The sequence below is a fragment of the Lygodium microphyllum genome, chromosome 1 (genome assembly GCF_053477565.2).
Source record: "Lygodium microphyllum isolate KBCC chromosome 1, Lygodium_microphyllum_v1.1.10, whole genome shotgun sequence".
In the NCBI taxonomy this organism is placed as follows: domain Eukaryota; kingdom Viridiplantae; phylum Streptophyta; class Polypodiopsida; order Schizaeales; family Lygodiaceae; genus Lygodium; species Lygodium microphyllum.
Window position 1 is genome coordinate 201,043,174 of NC_141135.1, and position 24,569 is coordinate 201,067,742.

Sequence of the window (24,569 nt, forward strand, 5' to 3'; positions counted from 1 at the left end):
TTTATGAAAAAGAAAAGTAAAGTTTTTGGGCATTTCAAAACTCTTAAAGCTATGGTTGAAAAAGAAACAGGTCTGCAGATAAAATGCCTAAGGTCAGATGGAGGGGGAGAGTACCTCTTAAATGAATTTGCAAGGTTCTTGCAGGAGCATGGCATAAAGCAGCAATATTCATGCAGTCATATCCCACAACAAAATGGAATTGCAGAAAGGAAAAGCACGCATATTGGAGAGGTATCTCGTGCCATGCTCAATGAAAAAGACCTACCAGATTTTTATTGGGCTGAGGCAGTTGCTACAGCAGTCTACATAATGAACAGGACTCCCACTGCAGCAATACATGGGATGACTCCAGAGGAGAGGTATACTGGTAGGAAACCAGATATTTCTCATTTGAAGATTTTTTGGTGCATTGCCTATGTTCATGTGCCAGATGAGTTGAGATCCAAGTTGGATCCAAAAGCTGAGAGGTGCATCTTTATTGGTTACTCTCTGCACCAGAAAGGGTATAGATGTTATAACCCTTCTACTCGTAAGTTTACAGAGAGCAGAGATGTTGTTTTTGATGAGATGAGTTGCTGGTATAAACCAGTAAGTGTGATTGATGATGTAGATGCACAAAATGGTAATGCTGCACAAAATTCACAGCAGCAGTCACAAAATATTAGTGGACCTGGAGCGTCCTCTAGCAGTGATTCACATTCTTCGTCATGGACAGGCAGATTGAGATCAAGAGAATCTTCTCAAGGCAGTGCAAATAGTGGTATGTAGGTATCACGAAAAGGAAAAGAGAAGGTAGATCAGCCCATGTTTGATGTGAATGCAGGTCACTCTTATGTGGATGGTGAATCCAGTGGCTCAGAACAGAGCATTGATGATGAGTTGGGTATTCCTTCTATTGTTACACCTGGAGTAAGGAAGACGAGGGATGTTTTGAGAGCACTTGGGAGTGAATCTACTTTGCGCAGGTCTACCAGAGTTAGGTATCCTGTGGATAGGCTGAAATATGATGGATTTACAGCCATTCACTATGCATATATGGTCAAAGTGATACATGAACCAGAGCCCACTTCTTTTGAGCAAGCCATGGGAAAAGAAAAATGGGAGAAATCCAGGGATGAAGAAATGGATGCCTTGGAAGCAAATGCTACATGGGAATTGGTACCTTTGCCTAAAGGTAAGAATGCAATTGGCTGTAAGTGGGTTTATAAGGTGAAGCACAATGCAGATGGTTCTGTGAACAGATACAAGGCAAGATTAGTAGTCAAGGGGTATGCACAAACATATGGCATTGACTATGAAGAAACATTCAGTCCAGTTGCAAGGATGGCAACCGTAAGAGCAATCATTGCTATGGCTGCATCAAAGGGATGGTCTTTACATCAGATGGATGTAAAGAATGCCTTCTTGCATGGTGATTTGCAAGAAGAGGTCTATATGGAGCAGCCACCAGGTTATGTGCATGCTGTTCATCCTGAGTTTGTTTGCAGGTTGAAGAAAGCCTTGTATGGCTTGAAGCAAGCACCTAGAGCATGGTCTGACAAGATAGGACAGTATCTTGTCACTATTGGCTTTCAGATTTCCAAGGAAGATTTCTCACTTTATGTGAGAAAAACAGAGAAATGTATTATGCTACTTGTCATTTATGTTGATGATTTGATTATGACAGGTGACAGTGATGAATATATCCTTCATGTGAAAATGCTATTGAAGCAGAAGTTTGAGATGAAGGATTTGGGAGAGCTGCGTTATTTCTTGGGCATTGAGGTGATTAGATCACCAAGTGGGATACAGCTCTTACAGAGGCAGTATGTATTGGACATGCTGTCCAAATATGGGATGACAGGCTGTAAGCCTATTTCAGTTCCTTTGGAGCAGAATGTGAAGCTGAGCGCAGATGCAGGTGAGCTTCTGGAAGGCCCTACTATATACAGACGCATAGTAGGAAGCTTGATTTATATGACTATTACCAGGCCAGATTTGAGCTATGCTGTTGGACTAGTAAGTCAGTTTATGCAGGCTCCAAGGAGACTGCATTTGGATGCGGCTAGACGCATACTCAGGTATGTGAAGTCCACATTGCAGTATGGACTATTTTATGAGACTGGGGTTCAGATACAGTTGCATGGATACACTGATGCTGATTGGGCTGGTATCATTTCTGATAGACAATCTACCAGTGGATATGTGTTCTCATTTGGGAGTACTGCAGTCACTTGGAGCAGCAAGAAACAGCCTACAGTTGCCTTATCTAGCACAGAGGCTGAGTACAAGGGTGCAGCAATGGCTGCATGTGAGGTAGCTTGGTTGCATAAGCTACTTTATGATATGCATCAGCCTACAGATGGGCTAGTTGTCATTTATTGTGACAACATGAGCAGTATACACTTGGCAAATAACCCAGTCTATCATGCTAGAACAAAGCACATTGAGGTGCATTATCACTATGTGTGGGAGAGGGTTTTACTAGGTCTTATTAATCTAGTTTATGTCAGCACAGAGGATCAGGTAGCTGACATATTTACGAAGGCATTGGGCGCAGAGAAGCTGCGCAAGTTCAGAGACCTGCTTGGTGTGCAGGAATTGGGATTGAGCTCGAGGGGGAGTGTTGAGATATCGAGCTCCACTCGTGATATGCCAAGGTGACCGTTGTGCATTTATGTGACCGACTTATCAGTTGTAGATGCGGTTGGTACACTGCCCATGAATAATAGCTACATGATAGCTATCCTTATCTACTCTAGTTCGTGGCTCAGTTAGTATGCCACCTTAGTTACTTGAGTTTGGTTTGAGACCCATATATAGGGTTATTCAATTTCTTTGTATGAGAGTTTTTTTGGGTTACACAACTAAGAAGAGGAAAACTGTTTTTAGCCTCCACCCTTGTGTGTATTCCCCCATTGTGCAAGCAAGAAAGCTACAAGTGAGACTCCTTCCTTCTCTCCCACAATCTTGACATGGATTACAAGCCCTTATGTAGCCGATGCAAAGGAGAAGGAAATATTGCAAAAGACTGTCCAAGTCCAACCCCTATTAAATCTACTTCTGATACCCAACTAATGACCCAAGAACGTGTCTCCAAATTGGTGTAATTGGAAGTGGTGGCAATAACGCAAGCAAAGAAAGGAGAACTTGTAGTTCCAAAAGATAATGTTCCTTCTACTAAGATTGTGAAGTTCAAACTCCCTCAAGAAAAATAGAAAAATGCAATCCAGAATAAGGAAGTATAGAACACTACAGAGCCACAGAAAGCTACAGAGATGGAAGGAGAGACAAGACTAGAGGTCCAGGAAATAGAGGATGCAAAAGTCCTTCTTCATGAAGAAGCAGCACAGATGCTGCCACTCCTAGAAGAAAAAGGGAAGATAAGAGTGGGTGTGGCTCCATTTTCCAGTTGATTGGAAAAGCCTGTGGATCCTATCAAAGAGTATGATTTGGTCGAAGACCTAGACACCTTTAAACCAAACCTAACATTCTGATAGTTACTGATGGTGTCTCCTAGTTGCCGAAAGAGATTTAAAAGTATCTCAACAAGAAGACTCGGCCTAAGAATTGCTCCCCCAACAACAACAAAGTCCAACAAAGCCTCAGACCATGTGAAGAAAGTGGATGTGGCTAACGTCTTCCTAGATTCTCAAACCCCAGAGATTAGTGTATGGATAGAAGGATGCTTTATTTCAGATGCATTGATTGATGGAGGCTCATCAATAAACATAATGACGGATGTGACAATGAAGGATCTAGGTTTGCAAGGAATTCAACCTACACAGTGGCTTATCAGATTGGCAGACCAAAGTACAATCAAACCGTTGGGCATCCTCCCATACGTGAAAACAATACTTGTAGGAAGAGACTATTGGCTGACATATTTGGTGGTCAAACCAAATTCTTATGTGACATCATATCCTCTATTGTTAGGAAGACCTTGGCTTTTGAAGCAAGAGCAAGGACAGACCAATTCAAAGGAATCCTAACCCTAGACAGAGGACCCAATAAAGTGGTGTTGAAATTGTATGGATCGCAAAAAAGCAATGGATCAGTGTCCATCGAAGTCATACCAGACTCCTCCAATGAAGTAACAGATGGTACATCAGGAGATGAAGAGGCTGTCAAACAGATCTTTCCTAAGAAAACAAAGGCACAGTCCCTAACCGTGGGCATTGTAAGCCAACTACCGAAGGAAGCAAAGTCTTTGTCCATAGGAGAATACCTCCTGTCTCAACCCAAATTGACTTCTAAAATCACCTCTGATAGCAAAATAGAAGCATGGACGCAGAGTCAGAAGCAAAGACAAAAGCAAAGACAGAGGTAGAGACAGAGGCAGAACTAGAAGCAGACATAGAGATGGAGGATCTGTTCTTCTCCTACAGAGCCTCCAAAGGAAGAGGATGAAAATGATAAGGAAGAAAAAGAAGCAGGTTATGAAAGTGGAATTGAAGAATTTCCTCTAATAGGAAACGATCTTGTTGATGTCCATACAAAGACCTCAGAGGCCAAGGATCTCGGGGTGTTGGATGGAATGGCCATGGTTCCATTTGCGTTGACCAATAGATCACAAAACATGTGGAATCTACATAAGCAATGGATCAAAGGCATAAAAATTAAGTTCACCAGTGGCTCCTATCACCCTGACCATTTGTTTTGGGAGAAAAGATGATGATGATATCCCTTGTCAACGAAAGCCATAGCCATCATAGCCACTGCTTATAGAAGGTCCGTGCTATGTGACATTCCTAGACACATCCTTTGAAGATGAATCCCTAAGTCCAAAATAAATCACCACTCACATAGAAGCAAACAAAACTCTGATACCCTTCCAAAAATCTCAACAAGAAAATGAGTCATCTGTTCAAAAGGAGGACACTGGTTCTAATGGAACATCAAACGATAACACTACTCCCTTGAAAGAGTTAGACCTCTATCTAGAAGCAATCTGTGGGACATTTATCCGTGAAGTGGAAGGTGAAAGGCAATTAACAGTCCTGGATGCTGACGATACTGAACGTCACCTGAAAGTGGGCCTAAATCTTCCAAAAGAAGAACAAGTTATTATATAATCTGAGATACACTCTCGAATTTCATATATACTTAAAATATTTATGGCAAATATTATGTTGGCACAGAGGGAGAATAGACGAGAGAAAAGAAAGATATAGAGAGAGAGGTAGAGAAATTGGCAACACAGAAGGGACAGGAAGATAGGCCAGTCTCCTCCCTAGTGGAGTTATATTATTGAAAAGGAGCAAGCTTCTCTGTTACACATAAGCCAGTTCTTACTTGTAGATCTTGGAAACAAGATCACAGTTTCTTGCACGGTATACAACCGGCTAACATTTGCACAACTTGGAATTTAGCACCTTTTGATCCTTCTTGAGTCTCCTTCTCTCCTACACAATATGTGTAGGGCTCTCCTCTGCGCTTGATTTCAGCAGAGCTTCCACAACACTTGCACCTTCTCTTATCCTCTTGGAGCTTGATTTCAGCAGAGCTTCTGCAACATTTGATTTCAGGAAGGCTTCCACAGCATTCGCACCTTCTTTTCTCCTCTTGGATACATGCAAAGTGATGCTTCCTTCACCTCTCCCTTACACCCAAGGAGAGCCTCCTCTTTTATAGGCTTTCAAGAGCTTCTCTTCTTGGAGAGAGAGTTGAGTTGATCTTCATGCAAGATGTGGTTGTTCCACTCTGCAGCACTAATTTGGAGATATCTCTTTGTGCGTTGTTTGGATGAAAAAATGTCTAATACAAAAGTTGTAAATCTTGCTCTTTCCAATAACCCTCGTGGCCCATTTTTAGAGATCACTTTTCTATTACAAGATATTTTAAAAATAGATTTTCCAAAAAATAACTTTTTAAACTGTACTCTTAACTTGTGGTCCATGCAACCACCTTGAGTCATAGATGAGTGTAAGAGAGGGAGACTTAATAACGGGGAAATACTAGCTACACTGGCTGGTATATAAGGTGAGAGAGACTTAATTTTTCATTATCAGATAATTAATACAAGTTTTCTTTCTCCTTCACCTTGCTCTCCAAGCTTCCATGTCTTCTTCTCTCTCTTCTTGTCTTTCTCTCTTCGTTTCTAGTATTTCTCTCTCCTCGTACCTATCTTTCTCTCTCTTCTGCTCTTCTTCTTCTTCTTCTCTGCAGTCTTCTCTCTCTTCTTTCTCTCTCCCAGTCTGTCTCCTTGACAATTGGTATCAGAGCTTAGGTTCTTGGTCCCAGTTAGTCCTTCATTTTACCCAATTACAACTTTCTAGTCACATGGAATTTTGAGTCACAAGTACACAGGTACAGGTAGCAATAGGGGAGTTCCCAAATATTTCTGGACCACAAGGACTGCAGGAAGGAGCATTAATGGCGGCTTGGACCAATTTTGGAGGAAGGAAGACCAGCTTTGGCAGCTTGTTGGTCATTTTTGGCCCATTTTTAAGGTAAACTCTTAGTAACTGTGGTCAGAAGAGTTAGAAGAAAGTCTAGTTGGGGTTACTTTTCAGGGAGACTCTGCTCTCTCCCCCTTTCTCAAGCTTCTTGCAATCTCCCATGGAGGTAATCAGCCCCAAACTTTGCTCTTCCTCTTCCATGGAGTTTGCCTTCCTTTCTAGGGGTTCCTTAAGCCTTTGAGCTATAGGGCAAGTGGTGAAAGTGCTGTGTGATACCTCCTCTCCCCTCCAGGCAGCTCCCCACATTTCACGGCACAAAATGTGGGCTGATTCTAGGGCCAAAATGATAGCACAACAAGCTTCCTCTCCTTCTTGGCTCTCATTCCCAGCTTCTTGTAGGTCATTTGGGCAAGATTGAAGCCTCCTTTCTCATCTTCTTGGACTTCGCTTCCATCTCAAAAACCCTAATCATATGCAATCCATGGTAGCCATGAAAGCTTGGCATCAAGCTCAAGAATCTTGAAGATTTTGGTGTCTTCTTGGTTTTAGGGGTTCACTCTTCAAGCCTAGCTCAAGATTTGGCCATCAAGAAGCACGGAAAGAAGATTAGATGCAAGATTTGAAGACATGCATTTGTGGGCAACCATGGCTATGGAAGTAGAGCTTCAATTTCATCAAGAGCTCTTCATGGGAAGGTCTTGAGCCATCCTATCTCCAAGCTATAGCCACATTGGAGCTCATTCTCAAGATTTGAATGCTTCTTGGAAGCAAGAAGGCATTATGGAGTGCTCATTTGGAAGGAATCCTTCTCTTGATCGGTCTATGCAAGCAATGCCCTTCCCCCATTGAAGAATCCTTCTCCCCCAAGCTTGAATTCATCTCTTCTTGACAGAGCACAACTATTTTGGAGCTATGGAGCATGCGAGATCAAATTGGAGCTCTCATGAAGGACTGAAGTGGCATTAGTGGCTGCAATCTTCATCAAACAACACAAGGTAACCGATTCTTGGCTCTCATTATCTCCCATTAAGCCTCTTGTTGAATCCTATCCACTTGTTTGAGAGGATGCATCAGTCCAAGTAGATAATAGGAATCCCAAACATTGTATGCATGTTGAATATTAGTCTCAATCATTCTCATTTGATCCTATGGCATTGGAATGAATTTTATTCATACTGAGGCTTCATTGAGATTATACTTTTGCTTACCCATAACCCGTTTGGCTTCTTGTGAATTGGCTGCGCCAAGAATTGATTAATAAATCCATTGTATAAGGGTGAGTTGGCAGTGAGTCACTGCCGGTAAGCTCTCTATCCCTATTCCCAATTCCAATTCCATGCACTTCATGAAAAGACAAAATTTCCATTCCTAAAATGCATCTCATGCTGGGTGTTTAATAATAAATGCCTGCCATGTTCAAGAGCCAGGCGAGTCGGAAGCAAAAGAGGGTACCATGAAACCCCCTTCCGATTATGACCCTAAAGGGATGCACAACTCCACTCGGGGGGAACTTTGCCCACCTCTCAGTGATCCGGAGCCCAAAAATTGTTTGTAGGTGCAAGTGTTTCTTGGGAAATTGAGAAATTGACTTGGCATGATGGAAATTTTGATGACTATGACATGACACACTCTTGTGTGCATGGGATGTATGATTGTACTTCAGCAAATGTATCTTTAGATACAAATGCATCTATGTATGTAGTGATTTATGGGAATATATTGCTTCACTTGGATTGAAGATGGATATATGTATCATGGGATACACCTATGCAGTCATATATGCAGTAAGGGCAGTGGTTATGCATGTATGAGAGCCTATCTTGTTGGATATGGCCATGGGAATGCTTACTCTTATGCTAAGTAATACTAAGTGATGCCAAACATGCTAAGGGATGCTAAAGTGATGTATGATGCCAAGCAAACAGTGAATCCCACAGTGCAATAGAAGGGGAACCCAATTTCAGCCCTCTTGTGACTGTTTCAGGGTGCTGTAGAGAAATTGCTTGCATTTGCAGAGGTGTTGCCACTCCCAAGAATTGAGGTGCTGATCTTAGAGAGTACCCTCAGGCCTTGCCAAGAACCCTGATCGGTTTTGGATACCCACTTGGAGCATACCAAATACCTACTGTCCAAAACAGGCCTTTCCTAGGTGTAGATAGGGTGCTGGACTGCACAGAATAGTCCCACATTTCTGATTACAGAATTTTCTCTATAAAACCTAAAGTTGGGTGCCTATGCTCATCTCGAAGAGAGCATTGCTGCCTCCGTTTTAAACCAAAAATTAGGTCAATCAAAGTTGTCTAGCTCTAGTTATAGCCAAAATAGTTACAGGTGGTCTCACGGGATTGCACCTAGACATGGCAGATAATAAGGGGGAAAAAAAAGCAAATGAAGATGTTCAGCGATGCGCGCACCCCGAGGGATGACACCAACTTTGAGGTTGAAGAGGAAGACCTCTCTCATGCCATGGGAATTCTTAGTGCACTCAATCATACCCTTAGTTCACATGAGACTAGACATGTGGAGAGACATAGGGAAGTAATGGAAGGTCAAGCTCAAATGGTGATGGAGATGTGCCAAATGACCTCTACCATGGAAGCACTTGTAGTCAAGTTCTCAATGTGAATAGATTCCCAAATGAAAGGTAAGGAAAAAGAGGATAGACCAAGCATGCAAGCTGAAAGAGTGACCATCCCATCCGTGAATGTAGCCTATGCAAGTATCCAAGGTATTTTGGAAAGAACAGGCATTCCCAACATCAGCTTTGAGCAAGGAGAGCCCTCACAAAGGCATGAGGAGCACATAAAAAATGGGATGAGGAGCCCATAAAAAATGGGATGAGGAGCCCATAAACAATGGGATGAGGAGTAACCACCCGTGCCCATGCCACCTATGCGTGCTCAGCCGTCTTTTGGAAGGAATCACTCAAACAATGGGTCATTTCTTGGCAGCCCAATGGATCAGCCCCACTTTGGGTATATGTGAAAGTCCCCCCAACCATGAAAGGGAGTTGAGAGACAAAATCATTTTCTCAAAGTTCAATGGCCAGTTGTCCTCCCCGGCTGAATTAGAAGAATGGCTCTCAAAGCTTGAAGACTACTTTGACATAATGCCAAGAAATGAAGATCAGAAGATACACTTTACCACGATACACTTAGAGGACTTTGCCCACACGTACTGGTGGTACATAAAGAGGGAAAATCAATAGCTTGTTGATACTTGGGATGCATTCAAAGCTCTTATGATTCAAGTCTTTGTATCTCCAGTTGAGAAGGAGAAGCTTGCAAGGCAATGGTATGGCTTAGAGCAACGTGGGATGATGGTGCGTGACTACATAAACCAATTCCTCAATCTCACAATGTATGTTGAGTCCATTAGTGACAATGCAAAGCTTCACAAGTACATTTATGGTTTGGATCCCCAACTCTTGGCTGATGTTTCAACCCAAAGTCCATCAGATTTGTTCAAAGCTATTGAGTTGGCTGAGAGGTACTCTCGTAAGTACCGCCGAGATGCTTCATTTCAGCATGGACAGCAAAGAGGGGCGTCTCAGCCACTGTTTGGGCAGCAAAAGAGGACCTATGTAGTCACATTTTGGGCAGCAAAGAAGTGCTGTAAGGCCGGGGCAGTTTGGGGCAGGTTATGGTGGTGGAAATATGCCATTTAGCACCCCGAAGATCCCCACATACGCCACCTTTAATGCCTCTAGGAAAAACAGTAATTTCTGGACTACAAATCAAGGAAGAGCTGAAAATAGACAAGGGGACAGTAGGGGTAAAAATGCTTCAGCTTTTGGTGGTCAACACTCTATCCCGATGGACCTCTATAAAGAGAGGAAAGAAAAAGGACTTTGCTTTAAATGCGGGGAAAAGTATACAGCCGAGCATGCATCTAAATGTGCTTATAGGAATGCAAAAGCAAGGGTACATAGCATGTTAGTCTTTGATGAATCTGATGAGGATCATGAGGATGCAAGTGCCTTTGCAATCACTGCCGAAAATGATGAGGTTGAAGAGGAATGTGGGCAAGAAGAATTCTTTGACTCGACTGACACCTTTCCATTTGACCCCGGCAGTCATGTAGATGTAAATATGGGTGATAAGAATGGTTCACATGCTGCTGCCATTGTTTGTACTATCTCCCTGGATGCTTGGATAGGATCTAAGAGCCCCAACACTCTTCGTCTTCAAGGCAAGATTCACGGTAAAGATGTATTTGTCTTGGTAGATAGTGGTAGCACACTTAGTTTCATAAATAGAGCAGTCATGGATAGGTTGAAATGTTTTGTCTCTGATTTACAGCAACCAATGAGGGTGCAAGTGGCCAATGGGAGTGAGGAAATTAGTACTCATGTATACCTAGCTGTACCTATTAAGCCTGCTGAAAATTATGAGCAGAAAGTGGATTTGATTGCACTCAATATGGGGCCCAAAGACATTGTGTTGGGCTGCGATTGGCTGAAAAATTTGGGCACCATTTCCATGGATTTTTCATTGCTGTATATGCAATTTTTTAGGGTTGGATAGCTTGTTCACCTGCAGGGAATTAAAACCAGTAGTGAATTTCAACTTATTACAGCCAAACAGCTCAAGAAAGAGTTTAAGAAATGCTCCCAGATTTTTTTGCTGCAATTAAACAAGAAAAATGTAGATCAGTCTCGAAAAATGCATGATAATTCAGCCCTTAAGGCTCTACTTGCGGAATATGGTGACTTGTTTCAGTTACCTACAGCGTTATCTCCCAAGAGAGCGGTTGATCGTCCCATTGATTTGGAGCCCCACTCCAAGTTGGTCAATAAACCCCCTTACAGGTTGTCCAAATGTGAAAGAGAAGAAGTGGCCAAGCAGGTCAAGGATTTAGTAGATATGGGATTCATTGAGCCTAGCTCATCCCCTTTTGCATCACCTATCTTGCTGGTCAAAAAGAAAGATGGCACTTTCAGGATGTGCATAGATTACAGAGATCTGAATAAGATCACTATCAAGAATAGATATCCTATTCCTAGGGTGGACGACCTGTCAGATGAGTTGAAGGGAGCTAAGTATTTCACAAAGATTGATTTGAGATCCGGATACCATCAGATACGCATGCGTGAAGGGGATGAGATAAAGACTACATTCAGGACTGATCGTAGGCTCTATCACTTCTTGGTCATGCCCTTTGGCTTGACTAATGCACCAGCCATGTTTTAGAGCCTCATGAAAAAAATACTTCAGCCTTACTTATTCAAATTTGTATTGGTATTTTTTGATAACATCCTAATTTATAGTCACTCAAAGAAAGCTCACCTTATGCACATGGGGCAGATATTTGATATACTTAGACAGCATAGACTCTTTGCTAAGGAGACAAAGTGTTCGTTCATGCAGACTGAGGTTGAGTACTTGGGACACATTGTCAATGAGGCAAGCATTAGAGTTGACCCAAAGAAAGTGCACTCACAGATTGGCCCATACCTGCAAATACTACCTCTTTGAGAGGATTCTTGGGTCTCTCCTCAGTTTACCACAGATTCATTTGTCACTATGCCACTATTGCAGCTCCTCTCACTGATAGGTTGAAGAAAGAAGCATTTTTCTAGGATGCATTGGCAGATAGAAGCTTTAATCAGCTGAAAGATTTGCTTACTTCAGCCCTTATCTTGGTATGCCCTAAATTTTCTAGGGAATACACCATTCACTGTGATGCCAGTGGGAGAGGAATTGGTGCAGTCTTGTTGCAAGAACATGGGGTCATAGCTTTTGAGAGTTGAAAGCTGGCTGAAAATGAGAGGGTTATGAATGTCTATGATCATGCTGCCCATCCTTCATGCCATCAAGAAATGGCATCATTATTTGTATGGTAGCCGGTTTAGAGTGAAAAGCGACCATAGAGTACTCAAGTACTTCTTGTCTCAGTCAAATCTGACTCCGAAGTAGAGGAGATGGGTAGCCACCTTACAGAACTATGACTTTGACATCACCCACACTCGTGGGAAGGACAATGTAGTGACTGATTCCCTGTCTAGGATGTGGGCATGTAAAGTCTCTACTATCATGGAGTTACACAGTGATTGGATACATGAGCTTCAGGAGGCTTACCTATTAGACACTGATTTTAGCAATGTATTTCAGAAATTACAGCAAGGACAATGTGTGAAAAACTCTTTGTATTAGCTGAAAAATGGGCTTTTATGGTAAAATGGCCAAATTGCCATCCCTCATGCTTCCCCTTTCAAGTAGAAAAGCATGCAAGAGATGCATTAAGCCCCTATAGCTGGTCATTTGGGAGTCTTTAAGACCTATGAAAAAATTGCTAAAAGCTTTTATTGGAAGGGCCTTTGGAGAGATGTGAAAGACTTTGTCTTGGGCTGCATGCCTTGTCAGCAAAACAAGGACAGCACCTTAAAACGAGCTGGTTTACTTCAGCCATTGCCTATGCTTGAAGGCAAGTGGATACACATCACTATGGACTTCATTACTGGCCTACCGGTGACCAAGAAAGGTTGGGACAGCATCTATGTAGTTGTGGACAGACTCATAAAGGTAGCCCATTTCATTCCCACAAAGACTCAGTATAATGCTTTTCAAGTAGCCAGCCAATTCATGGAATATGTTTTCAAATTACATGGCTTACCATAGCTCATTGCACATGACCGAGATGCTAAGTTTATGAGTAACTTTTGGCAGGCAGTTTTCAGCTCTATGGGCACTCAGTTAGCCCCTTCCACTGCTTACCATCCACAGACAGATGGTCAGACAGAAAGGGTTAACAAATGGCTGGAAACTTACTTGAGGCATTTCTGTCATGATGTATAGCATGCTTGGGACTCATGGTTGCATTTGGCTGAGTTTGACTATAATAACTCTACACATGCTAGCATTGGAGTTTCACCTTTTGAGGCCCTGTATGGCTACAAGGTGCCCCTTCTTGTGGTTATCTTCAATGATAAAATAAATCCACAAAGCAAGGAAGAATTGGATAGAATGCAGGACTTACTTCAGCAGTGTAAAGCTAACTTGAAGAGAGCTCAAGATCAAATGAAGCTTTATGTTGATGACAAAAGAAGGGATGTGGAGTTCCAAGAAGGGAATTTAGTGATCTTGAAAGTGCCTAAATCAAGATATGCCTCCCTTAAAGATGGGTCCAGCAATAAGTTGGCACACAAATTCTATGGATCATATCGAATTATCAAGAGAGTGGGAGACTTGGCATATCGATTCACATTACCCCCATCTACAAAGATCCATAATGTCTTCCATGTGAGTCAGTTGAAGCCCTTCATTGGCTCAGCAATGGACTATGTTGAGGAACTCCCACTGATAGATGAAGAAGGCATCCACTACAACAAAAAGGCTCCATAGATGCACTTGTAGACGCAATATTTGAATTGTGTTTAAAAATATCCAGCGCGTTTATTACCGCGTCTACTAGTGCGTCTACAATTTTGCGTCTACAAGTGCGCTTATAGTGAAACTACACGTGCATGTAGACGCACATATACACCCGAATATAGATGCTCATATAGACGCACTTATAGATGCGCATATACACGCGCATATAGATGTGATTTCACCTGCAAATTAGACATAAATATAGACACGCAAAATAGTGCATGAAAAAAAAAACCAGAGAGCATGTGGTTGCCATGCAACCACATGCTCTTTGGCTTTTTTCCCCCCATCAAATTTTGTGTGTTTGGGGAAAACACAAGAACATTACTTAAGAATATTAGCCATACTTCTCATGCAATAACAAAACATACCTTATCTATGATGAGCCCCTTCTTGTAAAAGTCCATTGCAAAGATCTTGTAGTACCAATGTGAGAGATAAGTAATTTTACAAGGTAGCTAATACATTTTAAAAAAAGTGATTTTATAAGCTAGGATACGTTACACTTAAGGTGCCATTGCATTGTAGTGAGTATTTCTATCTACATGTCTATCTGTTTGTCTCTCTATATGTTTGTATGTGTCTCTCTCTCTCTCTCTCCCTCTCTCTTTTTGCATATTTTGCACAACAAAGTTGCGCATCTATCAGTGCATGTACACTGCATGCTAGACGCGCTCCTACACGCCTAGGTCCACAAAACTATAAAAAACCTCAGAGAAGGTGTAGTTGTTTAACGTGAATGCATCTACAGGCACGTCTACTCTGTGGATCAGACGCACTCTTACATGCGCCAGCTCCACAAAACTCAAAAAAACCTAGGAGGTTTCATGGATCTTCAACACTTGCGCATCTACGAGTGTGTCTACTTTGTATATCAGACACGCTTGTAGATGCGAATTAGCAGTGAAGCACAAAATAAAACTAGGAAAAGTAAGCAACAACTAACATACCCAAAGCTAAGAAGGAACCAAAATACAACTCAGAGTAAACAGAGAGAGAGAGAGAGAGAGAGAGAGAGAGAGAGAGAGAGAGAGAGAGAGAGAGAGAGGGAGAGGGAGAGGGAGAGAGAGAGAGAGAGAGAGAGAGAAGAGAAGAAGGACTCACCTTGAATATTTGTTGTGATGGGCAGCGGCACAACTACAAACTCCTTCTTCTCCTCCATCTCCTTGCTCTTTAGTTGTTCTCCTCGTCGCAACAAACATACCAAAAGCTAAGAAGGTAACAAAATACAACTCAAAGCAAAGATAGAGAGAGAGAGAGAGAGAGAGGGAGGGAGGGAGGAAGAGAGAGAGAGAGACAAGAAGAAGTACTCACCTTGAATTGGTGTTGTGATGGGCGGTGATAGGGCTACAAACTCCTTCTTCTCCTCCCTCTCCTTTCTCTTTGCCTCTTCCTTTCTCCTCTCTTTCTGTCATGCGCCTGTCAAAAAAAACCCAAAAGAAACGCAAGACGGGACTACTTTGAAAAGAACGACACACCGACAATATTTTTTAAATTTTTTTAAAAACTTTGTGCACGTCTGTGCGCGCATCTGAAAGCGCATCTATAAGCACTTGTATATAGAGCACTAATTGCGTCTATATACACGCGCTTATAGATGCGCTTATATACACACAATTAAACATGCCCGACTATGCGCGTGTATCAAGTGCATCTATAACTGCTGCTTGTTGTAGTGATCATTCAATACATACCCAAAAAAGTCATAGGACAAAGGGAAAAGAGGCTTTGCTCTCGCTCGATCATGAAATACTTGATTAAGTGGCAAGGTTTACCACTCGAGCAAGCTTCTTGGAGGCCAACTTCAATTTTGGAAGAGTTTCCATACCTTTTAGAAGCAGATTTTGGCCAAAATCTAGCTAGGTATGGCCGTGTTTTCTCCCAGACTGACTGCAAACAACACTCTGTTTTAAAGCAAATTATTTTCTCCCAGACTGACTGTAAATAACACTCTATTTTAAAGCAGATTTTATTATGTACTACGGACACCAATGCACACTATACATGGGCTGAAAGTACTTCTCGAGAGCTTCGTTTTGATGTATAGCACATCCCGTGGTTCGGAGCCTCCCACAGAAAGTTATGACTGATTCACTATAGCAGGGTCCTGTAGTAAACAGCTTGTTGTCCACTGTCTATTGCCCACATTTACTTTAGATATTTGGGTCAAAACTCATGTTTATAACTCCCCAATCAGGCCCATGTATAGTACATACCCCATGACATATCATACACAATAATACCTCTTCATTCATCAGTATACCCTTGTAATAATGCAGTAGATTAGTACTCTGATCGGCCCCTCCCAGTCACCACATGTGTCCAAATTGTTTTTGAGGGCAAAAACCTTCGGGTGGGGATGGAACGTAAGAGAGGGGTACTCCCCCTATCTCTTTTCTCTCTCTATCTCTCTTTCTATTTCTACCTCTCTCACTTCTCTCCTCTTCTTCTCTAAATTTACTCTATCCCTAACTCTTGTCTCTCTCTTTCTCTCTATATAAGTAGTCGTAGTCATAGTCGTAGTCATGGTCATGATCGTAGTTGTGGTCGTAGTCGTCGTCATCGTCGTCGTCGTGGTCATGGTCGTGGTCGTGGTCATGGTCGTCATAGTCGTGGTCGTGGTCGTGGTCGTGGTCATGGTCATGGTCGTGGTCGTGGTTGTGGTTGTGGTCGTGGTCGTGGTCGTGATCGTGGTCGTCATAGTCGTGGTCATGGTCATGGTCATCGTAGTCATGGTTGTGGTCATGGTCGTGATCGTGGTCATGGGCATGGTCGTGGTCGTGGTCGTGGTCGTGGTTGTGGTCATAGTCATGGTCATGGTTGTGGTCATAGTCGTGGTCGTGGTCGTGGTCGTGGTCGTGGTCGTAGTCGTGGTTATGGTCTTCATCGTAGTCGTAGCCGTGATCGTTAAAGAAAATGAGAGAGGGGGAGGAAGAGAAAAAAGAAGGAACGAGAGAGAGGGAATAAACATATAACATAATAAAGAAAGAGAAAAAGAGAGAGAAATGGAAGGAGAGGAGATAATGAATGGATAAAAAACGGTGACGAGGTCCAGTGCAACACCACGAGACGGGAAACACTCCAACATATATATGTTAATCTGTGGGTGGGTGGATGGAGACTTTACATACATTAATTTTTGCTGAGTTACAAGAGAAAAAACCCCTCCTCAAACAATTTAAGAAAGAAAAAAAGAATGATAACAAAAACAAATTGTTTATCGTAACGTAAAAAAAATAGAAAATGATGAAGGTCTTGTTGTTCAAGATCACGAGACGTATCTTAATCAGCGCGTTGTTAAGATATCGAGCTCCACTCGTGATAGGCCAGGGTGACCGTTGTGTATTTATGTCACGGACTTGTCAGTTGCAGACGCGGTTGGTACACCGCCCATGAATAATAGCTCCATGATAGCTATCCTTATCTACTCTAGTTCATGGCTCAGTTAGTATGCCACCTTAGTTAGTTGAGTTTGGTTTGAGACCCATATATAGGGTTCTTCTATTTCTTTGTACTAGAGTTCTTTTGGCTTACACAACTAAGAAGAGGAAAACTGTTTTCAGCCTCCACCCTTGTGTGTATTCCCCCATTGTGCAAGCAAGAAAGCTTCAAGTGAGACTCCTTCCTTCTCTCCCATAATCTTGACATGGTATCAGAGCCTTGTTCGTGGTAAGGAGCTCAAGAAAGCAAGCCAAGCTCGCGGTGTTCTGGTAAGAGGAGCAGTGTTGCTTTCATTTTCTGTTTTGAGAGTAGATCTCTGCAGGTAGCACAGCCGGAAAGTGCAGGAGTGCATTGTCTCAGGTTGAGACGCCCTTCGCGGTGAAGCAAGAGGGTAGTATATGCTGCGGGAAGGGGCTTTAGCCCTCGGCGACCTTGTTTTTTTGATTTGAGGCCATTTCGGGGCCTGTTTTGGAGGTGGAAGTTTTCTGCACGCACTCAGGAAAAGACCCTATTTTATGCTGTGTGACCACTGTTCTACAGGTCGGTGAAAAGTTACTGTAGAAATTGCATCGTATGCTTGTGCGCAGAGACATTGGGAGTTTCAGAATCATCCTTGATTCCTGTTTATGCAAAATTGTCACTAGGAAGTGACTGTGATGTCAAATACCACTTTCGCCAGTTTTGCAGATTTTCCCTTGTGAGGGTGAAGCTGTGTTTTTTGCAGTGACAGAATTTTTTGCAGTATTCTGTAATGGCGTCTGATTCTCTTTCACAGATTGTCACTGAAAAGCTTGACAAGAATAACTTCCAGGCATGGAAGTTTAGAATGACAAATTTCCTTATGGGAAAAGGATATTGGGAATTTGTTGCAGGAAATGAAGAAGAACCAGTTCTTCTTGATGTTCCCAATCAACAACAAATGCAGGCATTCAAAGCATGGCATGAGAAAGCCAGGAAAGTTATGTACTGGCTATCTATCAGTATTTCAGACTCTATGATTGTGCATATTCAGGATGCAAGTACGCCAAAGGAGGCATGGGATACTTTATCAAAAATGTATAGCACAAATACGCAAGCCAAGAAAATACAGCTCAAGCAAGAGTTGCATAATGTGCAAAGAGAAAATATGAGCATCAATGACTACCACATGAAGGTGAAGAAGATTGCAGATGCACTTGCTTCCATTGGGTTGCCAGTGGAAGATGATGATTTAGTTTCCATGACCTTGAATGGTCTAGGAAAGGATTATGCACAGTTTTGGACATCCATTTCAGTTCGTGAAAGATTTCCTGATTTTGAGGAGTTGATTGCTCTTCTAATTTCTGAGGAGCAAAGAAATGGTGGTGCATCTTCTTCAGGAGGAACTTCAAAAGAAGCTGTCTTCTACTCAAATGCTGGAAGAGGTAGAGGCAGAGGTAGAGGAGGCCGATATGGAGGCCGTGGTAGAAATCAGAATATGCAGCAAACTCAAGAAAACCAGTCCTATGGAGGAGGACGTGGTAACTCCAGAGGCAGGGGGAGCCAAAGAGGTCGTGGTGGATGGCAAAGAGGACAAAATGCAAACAGTAATGTTGAATGCTACTACTGTGGTAAAATGGGTCATATGGCTAAAGACTGCTATAAAAAGCAGAATGACATCATGAATGGAAAACTGCAACAAGGAAATTATGCATCTTCTAGTAGACGGGGTGATGACAGAAATGAGCACTTGTTTATGGTGCAGCGTGCAGCACATGAACAATTCTGTGACAAGTGCAGAAGAAAGCAATGATGTATGGTATGTTGACTCAGGTGCATCAAACCACATGACAGGTCATGCAGAATGGATGGAGGATGCAAGGAAAATGGAAAAACCAGGATTTGTGGAGACTGGTGATGATACTGCACATCCTATTGTGCAGATTGGAAAAATTCCCTTGTCTATGCAGGATGGGAAAAAGAAATACCTGTCCGATGTATTTCATGTCCCGAATATCACCAAGAATCTGGTTTCTGTCGGTCAAATGGTTGAGCAGGGCTTGCAGGTCAGATTTAATCCTCATGGATGCTTTGTTGAGGATGTGAAAAATAAAGGTCGCTTGATAGCAAAAGGAAAGAAGGGCAGAATGTTTACGTTGGATGCAGACATGTCTGAATTGAGTGCAGCAATGTTTGGACATGGGACCGGTGTAGTTGCAGATATTGATATCTAGCATAAACGCATTGGTCATGTTAATGTACAGCGACTTAAATCAATGCAGGCCCAAAATATTGTTGCAGGTTTGCCTAAATTCAAGGTTGCGGAAATGCATAAGGTATGTGAAGCCTGTCAGTTTGGAAAACAGGCAAGGAAACCATTTCCTAGACATGTTCAAGAGAGTGACAAGGCATTGGAATTAATCCACTCTGATGTGTGGACTACTAAAGCTGCATCTCTTGGAGGCTGTCATTATTTTGTCACTTTTATTGATGACTATAGCAGAAAAGTTTGGGTGTATTTTATGAAAAAGAAAAGTAAAGTTTTTGGGCATTTCAAAACCCTTAAAGCTATGGTTGAAAAAGAAACAGGCCTGCAAATAAAATGCCTAAGGTCAGATGGAGGGGGAGAGTACCTCTCAAATGAGTTTGCAAGGTTCCTGCAGGAGCATGGCATAAAGCATCAATATTCATGCAGTCATACCCGACAACAAAATGGAATTGCAGAAAGGAAAAACAGGCATATTGGAGAGGTATCTCGTGCCATGCTCAATGAAAAAGACTTGCCAGATTTTTATTGGCCTGAAGCAGTTGCTACAGCAGTCTACATAATGAACAGGACTCCCACTGCAGCAATACATGGAATGACTCCAGAGGAGAGGTATACTGGTAGGAAACCAGATATTTCTCATTTGAAAATTTTTGGTTGCATTGCCTATGTACATGTGCCAGATGAGTTGAGATCCAAGTTGGATCCAAAAGCTGAGAAGTGCATCTTTATTGGTTACTCTCTGCAGCAAAAAGGGTATAGATGCTATAACCCTTCTACTCGTAAGTTTACAGTGAGCAGAGATGTTGTTTTTTATAAAATGAGTAGCTGGTATAAACCAGTAAATGTGATTGATGATGTAGATGCACAAAATGGTAATGCTGCACAGAATTCACAGCAGCAGTCACAAAATATTAGTGGACTTGGAGCGTCCTCTAGCAGTGCTTTGCATTCTTCGCCATGGACAGGCAGATTGAGATCAGGAGAATCTTCTCAAAGTAATGCAGATAGTGGTATGCAGATATCACGAAAAGGAAAAGAGAAGGTTGATCAGCCCATGTTTGATGTGAATGCAGGTCACTCTTATGTGGATGGTGAATCCAGTGGCTCAGAATAGAGCATTGATGATGAGTTGGGTATTCCTTCTATTGTTACACCTGGAGTAAGGAAGACCAGGGATGTTTTGAGAGCACCTGGGAGTGAACCTACTTTGCGCAGGTCTACGAGAGCTAGGTATCCTATGGATAGGCTGAAATATGATGGATTTACAGCCATTCACTATGCATATATGGTCAAAGTGATACATGAACCAGAACCCACTTCTTTTGAGCAAGCCATGGAAAAAGAAAAATGGGAGAAAGCCATGGATGAAGAAATGGATGCCTTGGAAGAAAATGCTACATGGGAATTGGTACCTTTGCCTAAAGGTAAAAATGCAATTGGCTGTAAGTGGGTTTATAAAGTGAAGCACAATGCAGATGGTTCTGTGAACAGATACAAGGCAAGATTAGTAGTCAAGGGGTATGCACAAACATATGGCATTGACTATGAAGAAACATTCAGTCCGGTTGCAAGGATGGCAACTGTAAGAGCAGTCATTGCTATGGCAACATCAAAGGGATGGTCTTTACATCAGATGGATGTAAAGAATGCCTTCTTGCATGGTGATTTGCAAGAAGAGGTCTATATGGAGCAGCCACCAGGTTATGTGCATGCTATTCATCCTGAGTTTGTTTGCAGGTTGAAGAAAGCCTTGTATGGCTTGAAGCAAGCACCTAGAGCATGGTCTAACAAGATAGGACAGTATCTTGTCACTATTGTCTTTCAGATTTCCAAGGCAGATTTCTCACTTTATGTGAGAAAAACAGAGAAAGGTATTATGCTACTTGTCATTTATGTTGACGATTTGATTATGACAGGTGACAGTGATGAAGATATCCTTCATGTGAAAATGCTATTGAAGCAGAAGTTTGAGATGAAGGATTTGGGAGAGCTGCGTTATTTCTTGGGCATTGAGGTGATTAGATCACCAAGTGGGATACAGCTCTTGCAGAGGCAGTATGGATTGGACATGCTGTCCAAGTATGGGATGACAGGCTGTAAGCCTATTTCAGTTCCTTTGGAGCAGAATGTGAAGCTGAGCGCAGATGTAGGTGAGCTTCTAGAAGACCCTACTATGTACAGACGCATAGTAGGAAGCTTGATTTATATGACTATTACCAGGCCAGATTTGAGCTATGTTGTTGGATTGGTAAGTGAGTTTATGCAGGCTCCAAGGAAACCTCATTTGGATGCGGCTAGACGCATACTTAGGTATGTGAAGTCCACATTGCACTATGGACTATTTTATGAGACTGGGGTTCAGATACAGCTGCATGGATACACTGATGCTGATTGGGCTGGTAGTATTTCTAATAGACGATCTACCAGTGGATATATGTTCTCTTTTGGGAGTGCTGCAGTCACTTGGAGCAGCAAGAAACAGCCTACAGTTGCCTTGTCGAGCACAGAGGCTGAGTACAGGGGTGCAGCAATGGCTGCATGTGAGGTAGCTTGGTTGCATAAGCTACTTTATGATATGCATCAGCCTACAGATGGGCTAGTTGTCATTTATTGTGACAACATGAGTAGTATACACTTAGCAAATAACCCAGTCTATCATGCTAGAACAAAGCACATTGAGGTGCATTATCACTATGTGCGGGAGAGGGTTTTACTAGGTCTTATTGATCTAGTTTATGTCAGCATAGAGGATCAGGTAGCTGACATATTTACGAAGGCATTGGGCGTAGAGAAGCTGCGCAAGTTCAGAGACCTGCTTGGTGTGCAGAAATTGGGATTGAGCTCGAGGGGGAGTGTTAAGATATCGAGATCCACTCGTGATACGCCAAGGTGACCGTTGTGTATTTATGTCACCGACTTGTCAGTTGCAGACGCGGTTGGTACACCGCCCATGAATAATAGCTACATGATAGCTATCCTTATCTACTCTAGTTCGTGGCTCAGTTAGTATGCCACCTTAGTTAGTTGAGTTTGGTTTGAGACCCATATATAGGGTTCTTCTATTTCTTTGTACTAGAGTTCTTTTGGCTTACACAACTAAGAAGAGGAAAACTATTTTTCAGCCTCCACCCTTGTGTGTATTCCCCCATTGTGCAAGCAAGAAAGCTTCAAGTGAGACTCCTTTCTTCTCTCCCATAAACTTGACACGCGTCCCATATCCTTGCTCTCAATGCAAGCTGTCAATTAGACGAAAACGTTGATTGTCTATAGAACATGTACAATGCTTCGGCAAGTTTCAATTTGAGATCATTGATCAGGCGATTGTGGATTTTTAGCAAACGGTAAGAAAAGTTAGTATCAATCATGCATTGTACTCGCAAGCTAATTAAATACCATATACAAGAAGATTGGGTATGGCTGGTAAATTTTCTATCCAGGGAGGTGACGTCTCGTCCAAAGGAGGAGTGCACCCTTTGCGGCCAATTAGAAGAGTTCGTGGGCGTGTGATGGATGTAGTGCATAAACCAATCCACCACTTGAAAGGCACTACCCAATCTATATTGTCAATACCAGAGGAGATAGGCAGCCTTCCAAACCTGCCTACAATCTTGGAGCTTGAGATGGAGGCAATGATCGATGCATTGATTTCGATGGATGTCGAGACTTCTGATCCGCTTAGGGAGGAAGCATCCATACCATTATATGATGGGTGCCGAGTATCTCGTCTGAAGACACTGCTTGCACTCCTAAGTGTGCAAGCAAAATACGTGTGGAGCGATGCGAGTGTGACTGAGTTGTTCAGGTACCTTGTACGTATGCTTCGTTGATTTCTTTTCGGTACTATTATTAAAAATATTTGTGCTTTTTCAAGGTGTTTTATGATTTTTTTTCAAGTTATTAAAATATCATATATTACCACCTGCAAATACCATGCCTGAGTCTCGTGATGATGCATGACATGTTTTACGAAAGCTTGGCATGGACTACAACAGCATCCATGCATGTATCAATGATTCCATACTGTTTCGAGGAGAATACGAGATTATGGAGACATGTCCAAAGTGTGGTGCTTACATGTATCAATAGGACTTGCAAGAGCAAACCATCCCTCAAAAAGTTCTTAGACACTTTCAGCTTATCCCCTGCATAAACCACATGTTTTGTACATCCGGCGTGGCGAGCTTGACAACGTGGCATGCGTAGAATAGGTCCACAGACGGAGTTCAATGAATATCAATGGATTCACACACATGGAGCCACATTGACTCTACCTTCCCAGGCTTTGTCGGAGAGCTAAGGAATCTTCGGCTCGATCTTGCAATGAATGGCGTGAACCCATTCGGTTTGCGCTCAACTTCTTACAGTGTGTGGCCTATAGTCCTTGTCAACTACAATATCCCTCCATGGCTCTCTACGAAGAAAGGACATCTCATCCTTAGCTTACTCGTCCCCGACTGCTACAAAGTCAAAAATATGGATATGTATCTTCATCCATTAGTCAATGAGCTTAAGATTTTGTGGGAGGAGGGGGTCACCGTGCAAGATATGAGCAAGCGCTCACTGTCCCTATCTACTATCTAGCGAAACCACAGCCAAGGGAACGGGCTTGGAAGAATCAGCGGGGAAAGAAGACCCTGTTGAGCTTGACTCTAGTCCGACTTTGTGAAATGACTTGAGAGGTGTAGAATAAGTGGGAGCCTTTGGCACAAGTGAAATACCACTACTTTTAACGTTATTTTACTTACTTCGTGAGGTGGAGGCCCCTGCTTCTGGTCTTAAGGCGTGCTCGTGTTTCGATCCAGGCAGAAGACATTGTCAGGTGGGGAGTCTGGCTGGGGCGGCACATTTGTTAAAAGATAACGCATGTGTCCTAAGATGAGCTCAACGAGAACAGAAATCTTGTGTGGAACAAAAGGGTAAAAGCTCATTTGATTTTGATTTTCAGTACGAATACAAACTGTGAAAGCATGGCCTATCAATACTTTAGTTTTTCAAAATTTGAAGCTAGAGGTGTCAGAAAAGTTACCACAGGGATAACTGGCTTGTGGTAGCCAAGCGTTCATAGCGACGTTGCTTTTTTATCCTTCGATGTCGGCTCTTCCTATCATTGCGAAGCAGAATTCGCTAAGTGTTGGACTGTTCACCCAC

The 24,569-nt window shown here is 42.4% G+C and overlaps 1 pseudogene; it reads left to right on the forward strand.

Moving 5' to 3' along the window:
- Nucleotides 1-24,031: 24,031 nt before the first annotated feature.
- The window catches only part of LOC148042162 (25S ribosomal RNA), a pseudogene marked incomplete at both ends in the record, with an annotated part of 760 nt that continues 222 nt past the window's right edge, over nt 24,032-24,569 (forward strand).